Source organism: Onychomys torridus, chromosome 2, assembly GCF_903995425.1.
Source record: "Onychomys torridus chromosome 2, mOncTor1.1, whole genome shotgun sequence".
NCBI lineage: Eukaryota > Metazoa > Chordata > Mammalia > Rodentia > Cricetidae > Onychomys > Onychomys torridus.
In genome coordinates, this window is record NC_050444.1 from 98,559,572 (window position 1) to 98,572,391 (window position 12,820).

Here is a 12,820-nt window from a genome sequence, read left to right on the forward strand (position 1 = left end):
GATGGGAGGAAATCAAAATGCCTCTCTACCCCTGTCTTGTTACTGTTCTATTGCTGTGATAAAATACCATGACCAAGACAATTTATGCAAAGAAGCATTGGGGCGGGGCTTGCTGAAAGTTTCAGAGGGTGAGTCCTGACTATCATGGTGTGGCATGTGTAGACAGGCAAGCAGGCATGGTGCAGGGGCAGGAGCTGAGAATTTACATCTTATCTGCAGAGAGAAGGCAAAGAGAAAGAGAGAGACAGAGAGACAGAGAGAGAGAGAGAGAGAGAGAGAGAGAGAGAGAGAGAGAGAGAGAGAGAGAGAGAGACTGTGCCTGATGTGGAGTTTTGAAACCTTAAAGCCCACCCCCTGTGACTCACCCATCCAATAATGCCATACATACTCCAATGTGGTCATAATCCTTCCCAAACATAATCCTTCCCTAACTGAGGACCAAGCATCCAAACATATGAGCATTCAAACCACCACAATGTCATTTTTCCCTTTCTCCCTCTCTCTCTTTCTCTCTTAGGAGACTGAATGCAGTATAAGCTAGGGAAGTGCCTTAAGGCTTACCTCTATCCTAACCCTATTTCTTTAATGAGCAGTCTCATTTTTATATTTTCCTCTTGACAACAGTATATGTTACCATTATAACTGAAGTAGCTGGTAAAATTGAGTGAAGTCAGAAAACTCACTGAGTGAATTCCTTCTGAAGGACTGCACTTGGTGTCTCCCACAGGGGTGGGGAGGATGGATGAGGACACTGAATATAGAACGAATACCAATGCTGTGCTGCCTGCTTGGTAGAATGCTAGTGAAATCGATGAGAACTATGAAGCACAACTTTTTCAAATCTTGTTCTGTAGAATAGGTTTACACATTCCTGGGCAGGTTAGTATTTATCCTTGGTCAAAGTACAGACCCTTTGTAGAATCCTGTTGCAAATGGAATGAGTTTGCTGTGAAGCCAACAGCAGAATCAGAAATTAGTTGATCAACTAAGAGATATTGCAGAAAATGAAAATAATAAGCACCAATTTTCAGACGATGTTGCATGGCAGAAGGAAATGGAGCTATATTTAGGAATATTTTGGTCACCTTATTTTGAAGTGGATGACTTTTACCCAAGACTGCAATCATAAGGCTCTCAGTGTTGTTTCTTCCTAAAGACAATAATGGGTCTATCACCACTCTGTTGACCATTAGTCACTATTGAGTAGAATGCATGAGTGACATCATGAAATGTTGTTAGAGTTTGGAAGATGTCTTCTAACACGCTGAAAATCCCCAGAAACTTCAGCTTCTTGTGTTTTGTGGGTAGTGACAAAATGCCTGTGCTGTTTCATTGGCTGAGACACTAGCAGAGAGGAACATCTCTGATGAAGAGCATCCCAACAACCATCCCTCCATGCAAGTTTCTTTTCAGAGCTTCCATTTTCTGATTGTGCCTCATCTAGTGTCCACTTGCCAATGCTATTCTACAACCTTAGTAGACAAAGACTAAAGTTCATTCTTTCTCTTAAAAATAGCTTCCTATTTCATAGGATTTTATGAGCTGGTTTATTTACAATGCTAAATTCATCAAACTTTTACTAATGTGAGGCAATAAAAAATAACAACGTAAAAACCAACAAAATTACTTCTCATACGTTATGGGAGAAATTGTACAGTCCTTATCTGAAATACATGAAAAGAGCACTCATCAGTTCCTCCCCCTTCACAGGTTTGTGTCTGGTGCTCCTTGGGAGGTTGCTGTTCTTCCTCTGTTGATCCAGAAGCTCTGACTTGAATGCTGGTTTACAACAGCATGTCTGCATAAAAGATGGCATATGTTTGTTTTCTTTATGGTAGTGGTTTCTGAGCTTTGAACAACAAAATTGTACTGACTTCTGGGAAATCCCAGAAAGTAGAGTATATCAAATAAGAAACATGAAAAAATGGGACTGGCTTTCAAACTGAAGCAAGAGCCAATCTCATGAATTTAATTTTTGTTCTATGAGGTCATGAACTTACAATAAAACCAAAGGCTAATTTAAAACATTGAACCTCTACATAAACTTGAAAGGCTAGATGGTTTATGATAAAAACCATTGTCTGCTTTGGAAACTCTTTCAATACTCATAAAGTCTAAATTAAAATTTAAAAGTCTAACAAATTCAATTTTGAGTGAAGCTGAAAATTTCCAACCATTTTTAGTATCAACTCCAATTATTTCAGCCCATGTGGACCATAATATTGGCATTTTTCAGAGTTGAAGTTTACTCCTAAGAGAATTACAACATTCGAACAAAATACTTATGTTCAAAATCATAGTAAAAATGGAGAGATGGCTTAGTGGTCAAGAGCAATGGCTACTTTTCCCAAGGATTGACATGGTGGATAACCATATGTTATCTCCAGTGCCAGGGGGTCTGATGTCCTCTTCTGACCTCTACAAGCATTAGAAACACATGTGGGACATAGACATACATGCAGGAAAACATTTGTACATACTTTTAAAGCCCAAAGTCCAAGTTTCTTCTCTAGAAATATACATTACATGCATATAAACAGACAGTTGGATAGCAGTGAGCAATTTCCTCAGAATTGAAACATTTCCTTTTGGAAGAAGGGACAAGGCCTGTAAGACTCAGAAAATAAACAAAATTTATAAGCCCAGGAAGCTCCCAAACATTCACAAATTCATAAGGTCCCTCTCAAGGTTATGAATGGAGAGAGCAATTGCTGGAGAGGAGACTCCAGCCAAGCTGCCTGCTGCCTGTGCAAGCAGTTCCCAGGATTAAGCCTTTCTGATTTCCCACTGTGCTGGGGTAGGCTTGTCAGTGGAGCTAGCTCTGAGTCACCCATGCTCATATAGGTAGTCTCTCACTCATGCTTCTGAAAGTATCTTCTCAGACTTGCACTGGGTCATTATGCTAAACTTGAGGGAAATCATTGTGTTGGTCCATCATTGGTGTCCTGAAATAAACAGATATTTGACCTTTGTTCACATCTCTCCAGGAAAAGCGGCACAGCAGATAAATAATGACAGACTATCTAGATATGTGATGCATGTATACAAATATACATTCTCCTTAATTCCATTTTAAAGCAGGAAAAGACAAAGGTGCATATTTTTTATAGTAATATGGACATGAGGGAAGATCATTCTAAATGTACTATTATGTGAACCACACACCAATCAAAGGTAATTCTATTTTATAGATAAAGCCAAATTTTAAAATTGAAGCAAAAGAATTTCAGGCACTTTCATTAAAAAAAAAAAAGACAAAAAAAAAAAAGCTGGATAGTTAAAATGAAGTGTAGCATGAATCTTAAAGAGTCTTATTAATAAAACTCAAACCCGAGGCCAGTTATTGGGGTGATTGCTGGAAGATGAGAGACACAGAACAAGCCACAGTTTCCTCACCTCGCCAGTCCCTCGGCTGGTCTTGTTTCCTCAGACTGGAAGTTTCTGTGTCCTCATCCCAAAGGCTCTCAGCTGAACTGTGCTGCTCCAAAGCCTGAATACTTCTCCAGTTATGCTTAACTACATGCTTTTCTTTTTAGTTCCTGGTCCTCACGCCTTATATACTTTTCTCTTTCTGCCCCTACTCCCTAGGATTAAAGGCGTGGGTCACCATGCTTAGCTGTTTCTAAAGTGGCCTTGAACTCAGAGATCCAGCTAGCTCTATCTCCCAAGTGCTGGGATGAAAGGTGTGTACCACCACCACCCAACTTCTGCTATAGCTTACTCTTCCCATTTTCTAGCCACCATTTTTGGCTTTGTTCTAGTGGCTGTCTGTTCTCTGACCCCAGATATGTTTATTTCAGGGAACACACAATATTTTGGGGAACACAATACCCAACACATTTCCCCTGTTTTTGTCTAAAATTTAAAAAAAGCTTATAACTAATACAAGAAAAACTATCGGGAATGGAACCGTGTAGGCGTCCCCTGGCTAAATGGAACTTTGCAGGCCTGTTTAGGTGCCTGCCAGCTGGGAGGAGGCTGAGGGAGGGAACCGCCTGGGCCTTTGGAATTTGCCCCAGATCGGGCGCCAGATATTGGTGAAATTATTAAGGCCACTCCACGTAGTTAAAAGGGAGGTTTATTTTGTGGGCTAACTTACAAATGAGGGGGTAGGTTGCAGGGTCTGGCAAAGGTATAGCACAGTCCAGCGGTGTTCTCTGGAGAACTCTGCTTGGTCTACCTCCAGTGTCCAGGATCCGGGAACCAAGCGCCAGACTTCTTCCAGATCCTTGGTCTTCTGCTTCCTCCCCCTACCTTGCCTTGTGGGTGTGACCATTACCGAAGCCTCAATGGGGTTGGAACTTCCAGGCCAATGCTGGGATGGCTATCCACTACAATGAAGCGCCATGGCTTCAGGTCTTTCTTCTTTTTAATGTAAGTCTATAATTCTATTCTTAAACTAGGGGAATGCAATGATGAGGCTACAAGTCTAGGCCACACATACTTGACTTTGACCTACTTGAATTGGAGCTGCTTATGGATGAAACCCTCAGCAAACTTATAGAAAGAAATAAAAGCATGCACGTCAAAAATTCAGTTCAAATACGTATAAAACGTTAGAAGCAAATACCTAGAGGGAGGGAAGCTTCAGAGAAGCTCAGATGTGGAAGAAATAAGCTTCACCCCTCTGTGGAAAATACGATTTTCTAAAAATACATGGAATACCAGGCTAAAGTTAGATTCAAATAAAATCTAAGTTATCTTGAACCAATTTTTTTAATTTAAACGTTATATGCCAACCTCTATCTATAAAGCAAAAACATATACAATGTTCCATTTTTCTATATAATGAAGTTGAATTCCATTATGTCATCAAATGGGAGTGTGAGCTATTTCCATTCTACTGAAAAGTGATCTGCAGCTGGCAAAGAAGCTGGCTTTAAAGGTCTCAGTAACATTTGCAAAAGGTTGATTATTTTACAGTTAAAGTAAACCTTTGAAATCCAAGATTCTGTGAATGTCTAAGAAAAACAGAATAGTTGCCTATTAACAAAATAACCACACATGTATAACCACTGGATAGTATACCAGTCAAGAATAGAAAGTCACTCAAACCTCCTCCTATAAATGCTCAAGCCAGAGAAGGCTTGTGAATACTTGGAAGGCAGTCAGTTTTAAAGGGAAAGGTCACAGTAACATTTTCCCACTTTCCCTTCTAAATGAATCCAGCATGTTGCTCCATCTACATTTTAATGGCACACGTTCAGTTAAAAAAATGTGTTATTTCTTTGAAAGGAAAAAAAGAACTCACAAAATATTTTGTTATGCAATTTTAGGCTATTTGATTTTCAACTACAATTTTATAAATATGACCCAGTCATTGAAAAAAATGAACAGAACTTAGGAAATAAGTTATGAAAGAATTATTAAACTAACTATTCACTTAGGGAATGTCAGAGTTCAATAGAACACACATCCATTCCCAAGTCATATACTGAAACTTTAAATACTTTTCTTAGGAAATTTTTCATCTCAATTCTTTTCATTTTTTGCAACGGGGACTGTGAATTCGGCATTTCCTTTACAGGCTCACTTCACTGTCAGTCGGTACTCACTCTGTGCATATAAGTACAGAGGGAAAGTTTGTGTCAACCAAACTGGGCTGACAGATGACCACAGAGGTAGTAAGACATCACTTTAGGGTGTAGTCACCAAGGGTCCGAACACTTAGCTGCTGTTTACTGTGCCTTCTTGCTGCATTCCACATGGAGGGAGGGGTGACTTGCCTATAAAGTCTTTGTTATAAAGGTCCTAGTCCTCTTTATACGGCCTTCCAGACTATTCAGGGGCCCCTTGTCCTTCTTATAAACTTTCTTTTTTATTTATTCTTTGTGTCTTTCACATTATGCATCCAGATCCCAGATCCCACCCACCTCTCATTTCCTTGCATCTGCCCTATGCCCCTGCAATCCCTGCCCCCAAATAAAACAACAACAACAACAAAAATTAAGATAAAAGAGGAAGAAAGGGAAAATCTCATCTTGGAAGCTGCAGTGTGACACAATGAGTCACATAGTAAACCCCTTTATCCATACATTTTTACACACAGGCATTCATCGCAAAGAATCATTGGTTTGGTTCAAGGCCCCTGGCCTCTGCTGCACCATCAACACTGGGCCCTCACTGGGGAAATCCCATTGCTGAGGCTCCATCTTCTAGTACTAAAACCTTGGCAGGTAAGGATCACAGTATATGTTTGGGGTGGGAGAAGTAAAATTTAGATCATCATAATAAAAATTCCCATGAAGCAGACTTAAAATTCCTGTTTCTGTACTCTCTTCCCAATCTGACTCCAAAGGCAGAAAGGACTTTCAAGAAGCAACATTTTCAGAAGTAGCTGCCACGATTGTGAAGATAGGATTATATAAATTATTCTTTGAACACCAATGGGCAGAACATATGGATGATACTGTGCATAAAAAAATGCCGAGGAACAGTCCCAGGCACTTATTTACCATCAGAAATCAATGAAGTCAAGTGAGACTACCACTGGGTGGCCTGTGTCTTCTGTCTCAGTCTCCAGGACCCTCAGAAAGCTTACATTTACTACAACTTGAACCCTACCACTCATGGTGACCACAATACCCTCCCTGAGCTGCTTTTGAAACCACCTGTACTGCCTTGAAATTGAGCATCTTTTACGCTTGGATTATGTCCTACTTCCTAGTTCTCGCTGTGATATTCTGTGATTTTTTTAAAAATGCATCTTAATGTTAATGACATTAATGGAATCTCATACTTAGTTCATGTGCTGAGAGAATAAATAAATCATTGGTCCCCTTTCTTGGCAAACTTAGAAACTCAGGGACCTGTTCACATTGTAGAGCTCCATTTTCTTGTCTGTCGGCACCTCACATCTCATCTAGGACACTATTGCCCTACCTTTGACTTCAATCTCAATGGTTCCTGCATTTCAGTCTCCTCTCTTGACTTTTCCTCGTTTTGGTGGCTCAGCGTTCAGTCCTTTAGGATTTATGGTTTTCTGCATGTGTTCCCTCTCTTATGGATCATGTAGAAAAACCTACAGGTAGATTTCGTTGCTAAGCTTTTGGAGTCTAGGCACCATTCAAGCCCACCTCACTCTGCTCCGTCCTATCCCTTCCGGCTTCTCTCCTGGGTTATTGCAGCAGCCTCCTTCCTCCTTGTCCAGACTTACCCGGGGTTATAGTCATCTCTGTTCTTCAAAACAGAAGCAATCACTTTAAAACACATAGAAAATTCACACTACACTCAACTAGAAGGCTAGGAGTTTCTCTTTGGGGAGTCCCCATATGATCAACTGCTGTGCACATGCCCTAGCCTGGACTTCCTTGCTCCCCTCAGGCATGCTGGATCACGAGCCTTTGCTCCACCCTCTGATGTCACAGCTTTCATTCTGGGAGGCCAGCACTGAACCTCCTCCCCTTCTCCTCCGGGTCCTTTCCTGACTCCTTCCTTGCTGTCATCTATCACATACTACCCAGTCTGTGACATGTCCCTTATTTTCTTATGTATCCCCCCTACTGGAGTGCAGGTTTCCTGAGAACAAGGGAAGGATTTATGCCCATTGTTCACTACTGTCTCCTTGGCCACTTACTATCTGTTGAGTAAAAAAAAAACACAAACAAACAAACAAAAAAAACTACATTTAAAGTCTTTTCCTGGGGTTATAGTATACTCAGTATATAAACACATACCCCTAAAACAAATTTAGTTATTTTAACAAAGGCAATGACTAGTCTCATCATACTAATAACATGCGTGTAATAATAAACATATGATAATGTTTCCCCTTCCTCTAAAGTAGTAAATGTTTAGTTGAACTATTGACTTCCAGAAACCACTCTGTAGTTCCCAGACTCCTTTCTATTTTTGTGTGACCCATTTGACAAGGGCATTGAAAAGTGTGTGTGTATGTGTGTGTGTGTGTGTGTGTGTGTGTGTGTGTGTGTGTATGTGTGTGAACTCACTTCTCTTTCCCACCCTCCACTGGTTGAAGATGACCCACTGTCACAGCATAGCCAGAAGGTGAAGAGCTCTGTTAATCTTTTATCAAGAAATGTTGCTATTCTGGGTTGCTAAACAAGAAAGGGAAATAAAATAACTACATCCCTATTTTTAATACAACTTTTAGAGCAGCTTTTCCTGTGTCTTGGAAAATAAACATTCTAATATTATAGAGGATGAAACTATAGTATGTATTCACAAAGGATTTAAGTCTCTGTCAATTAAGAACTTGAAAAATGGAAATCTATCTTTTAACTATTAACAATCACCATGTCGGACTATCTACATTTTATGTCATTTAATCTTCATAATAGCCTCCAAAGGTGGCATAATTTATGGGTAACACTGACAGGGCTTGAGAAGTTCACATTTTTGAAGATACTGTGGCAAATTCTGCAGTTCAGAGCTCAATTCTGTAAGCACAGCCTAAACCTTTCTGCTCTTTTGATTAGAAGTATGCCCTCTGTCTGGACGACACAGAATTTAAAGCAGAGCTGTTGGCTAACCCATCTACAAAACATCTCTACTCTTTCTGCTTCAGATTGAAGTTCTGCAGAAGTAATGTGATTCAAAGACCCGAGCAGTACATGGAATAACTATCAACTTGTGACTTAACCTGCAATTTGGCCATTGATTTCCAAAGTGAGATATTTAATCTGTCTGGACCTGGATGTGTTGGTCTGGTTGTCGCCATCAGCTAGCTCCATTAATGGAGTCTGTTGAAATGAGCTACAGAAGCATTGGCATGATGTGGAAATGGGTAACTCCAGACAGAAACCCCATTTATTTGAGCAGTCTGGAGCCAAAAGCAAAAACTAAATCCAAAAAGCATATACACTGTCCAGGTTCACAAATTCCATGGATGTGGCTACAAAAGACATTGAAAATTCAACATCATTTCCCAACTAGAAAAAAAGAAGGGTTTGTTCAAGAGGAATTAAAAAAAAAAGAGAGAGAGAACGATCCAGTTGGGGGCTCCACAGCTTTTGGTTCATAGTTCATGTGTTTCCATTAGTTTGGCTATTTGTCCCTGTGCTTTTCCAGTTGTGGTCTCAACAATTCATGCTCTTACAATCCCTCCTCCTTCTCGACAATTGGACTCCTGGAGTTCCACCTGGGGCCTGGCAGAGGATCTCTGCGTCCACTTCTATCAGTTATTGGATGAGAGTTCTAGCACGACAGTTAGGACAGGCCCTCTGGATAAGTGAGACAATTGAATAGCTTGAACTGTTTGGAAGGCACCCAGGCAATGGGACCCAGACCTGTCCTTAGTGCATGAGCTGGCTGTTTGGAACCTGGGGCATATGCGGGGACACTTTGCTCAGCCTGGAAGGAGGGGACTGGACCTGCCTGGACTGAATCTACCAGGTTGAGCTGAATCCCCAGGGGAGTCTTTGCCCTGGAGGAGATGGAAGTGGGGGGGGGGCCCTAGGGGAAGACAGGGGTGGAGCCGGGAGGGGGGAGGACGGGAACCCATGGCTGATATGTAAAATTAAATTAAATTAAAAACATTAGATAATATACTTTCAACAAAAAAAAGAGAGAATGAAAACTAAACTTGCAATCATCAGAACTTTCTATGCATACATGCATGTTATTCATTTGTGTATATATACATGTAGCATAAATCATTCCTTGCACACACACAAGCACCAGTCACATGGGCTACAATGGGTCCTAGCTGTTAATCAGTGGCAATACATTCAGCTGACTGCAGATCACTGAGACAACCAAGGTGCCAGAGACAATCATGTCCTAAATCTGAATGCTTCTCCTATTGGCAAGAACTCTCCTTTGTCTCCTGAGAGTGGGAATCAAACACACATTACCTGACTTTTGGGACAGCTGCCAACATCTTGATTTGACATCAGATTAAGGCTTGTCACCTTCACATCAGGCTATGTATACAGAGAGGACACTCAGGACTCGAGTGATGGTTCAGTGGTTGTGTGAACCTACTTCTCTTCCAGAGAACCCACACCACATGGCTCACAGAAGCCTTTAACTCAGCTCCAGAGGATCTGATACTTTCTTCTGGCCTCTGCAATTTACACATGGCATACATTCACACACACACACACACACACACGCACACACACACACACACACACACGCACGCACACACACGCACGCACGCACGCACACACACACGCACACGCGCACACGCACACACACACACGCGCGCACACGCGCGCACACACACACACGCGCACACGCACACACACACACGCGCGCACACACACGCACACACACACACACACGCACACACACGCGCACACACACACGCACACGCACACGCACACACACACGTGCACACACGCGCACACACACGCACACACACGCACACGCGCGCACACACACACACGCACGCACACGCACACACACACGCACGCACACACACACGCACACACACGCACGCACACACACACACACACACACACACACACACATTTAAGAACAGAGAACACAGTACTTTTGAAGCTCTTCAGTTCAGCATTCTGCCTGCTCCCTGCGCCAAGACAAAATTTTCTTTCCAGGCCATCATTTCAAAATTGCCCTGAGTTTCTCTTCCCAACTTTTCACTTTCCCCTTCTCCTTTTATGCCTCTTTCCAACTTCTAAAACATTCCCAAATTAAGTTTTTCTCCCCTTGTAAATATCACTACACAAAAGAAATACGTTGGGCACAAGCGAAGTGCAGGCTGCTGGAGAAGAGTGGGTGCCTGTGGCCTCTCCCGTGCAGTCTCCATTTGGATACCTTGCTTCACCTTCCCAAACCACTTTTAGTTTTTATCGAAAACATTTGGAAAATCAAACTTACTGTTTCATCTTCAGCCAGTGTTGTTCCTATCATCCCATACTGGAACTTTGGTAAAATACTCATGCTTCATGTAGCACACGGCTGTCAGAAAGAATCTACAACAAATACTTCTTGTCTAATTTATGATGTGTACTGTTGCATGTGTTACAAGTAATGAAAACCTGTTAGCAAGGGAAACCACAAAGATACCCTGAAGAGTAATAATGTGTGCAAAACACCCTAAAGACTTCATTTTCTCTTTGGGATTTTTATCATGCTTTTTATAAGTATGAGTATAAAAATTATAAATCGTTCCATATGTACTATTGGAAATATTGAAAAAATAAAAAAGACATAGGAATGTAGAAAATAGATTAAAATATTTAAGAACATTTTTGAGAGAAGATGTGTCTAAAAATACATCTTCATATTTCAGTCTCAGTATATAAATTACAATATTTTTCTCAAAGGTGTTTCATTTGGTGGTCTTTTCGGTGTAGGTTTTAGGTACATTGTAGCTGTTATCTTTCTGAATGTATTCAAAAAATTAGGGTATGTTAGAGTTACTATCTTGAGGTTGAATAGAAGAGCAAACTATGGCATGGTCCTCTATACAGAAACTTGTATGTTAGCGTTTTATGGTATCTCTTACAGTGTGATAATTCCACATTAAAGATTATATCCAGAGTTCATTAGTGCTCAGACCCACAAGAAGACAGAAGTACAAAGAGAGGTGGTTCTCTTTCACTTAATCACACAAGAAAGTCTGAGGCAAGGAGCCCTAAAATTAAAAACCACCTTGCATATATTAAGTTCCATTGTCTTAAGTTACTGAGTTAAGCCTACTACACATATCTCGGCACTCAGTGACTGTAAGCGTTACTGCTTGGATGGAAAGGTATCCTGGCAGCTGGGAGCAAAGGAATACCACAAAGCCACACTGTACAACAAACCTCACACAAGAGATTTACTGGAAGGGAAAAAACAGGAGAGTGGCTGCTTCTGCTTGGGTGAGAAACAGCAGAGCACTGAGCACAAGACAGGGTTACATAGTTTTTCTTGAGGAGGAGTGGCTTTATAGGGTGGGGATTGGTAGAATTTCAAGGCCAGAACTTAGGCTTTTTACTTTGTAGGGTAGAGGCAGAGTCTAGCTGTTAAGGCAGTTAGAGTCTGTGGATGGAACAGTTGGAGGTCCTCAGGGGAGGGGCCTGAACATTAGTGTGCCTCCAGGGGCTTACAGTGACTACCCCCAGTGACACAAATACACCCACCACCACCACCACCACCACCACCACCACCACCACCACCACCACCACCACCACCTCCACCACCACCAAGCTGCCATGAAGTGTTTGAGAAAGTCTAGCTCATTGGTATCATGTGATTGAGGAAGGAATGAAAAAACAGTATTTCCGATGTAAATGTCCTCTTGAATTCAAGTATTCTCCACGTCTTGAAGTCTATAGATTTCTACAGGCCAAAACACTGACACTCAGCCAGCTAATCAAGCCATACACCTATCTTGTAAGTCCTGTGTTCCAAAGCTTGGCCAAAGAAATGGGTGGTTTCTCAGCACCCTCCATCACACAAGTTATTGAACCTTGATATAAAAGATTTACCTCTTCATCTATAAGCAAACCCAGTTGAATGACTCTGTTAAAAGACCAATTCTGTATCTAGATATACTGTATATAAAACATTCTTTTCAATTACTTTAGGCAGACACTTTGCTGCATTCCAAGAGTTGAAACTTGGCTCCAGGTTTCAGTAGAGCACTGCAAGATATGGTAAGCATGACCTCAGCAAACATCTGCAATTTGCATAGGAACTATTTATTGTGAACCATTTGACAAGATGATGGTGTTCTGTGAACAGAGCTCTCATTTATTAGAAGAAGAGGTCAAATTTTTTTACTGCAGACAGCATGAGCTTAAACTAATGGATATAGACATATAAAGTCCTAGTGACAGGGGTAAATGAAGCTTTGTTTCTTTATAGAACTCATGACAACAAAATTTCCAGACTTTCAACCAGC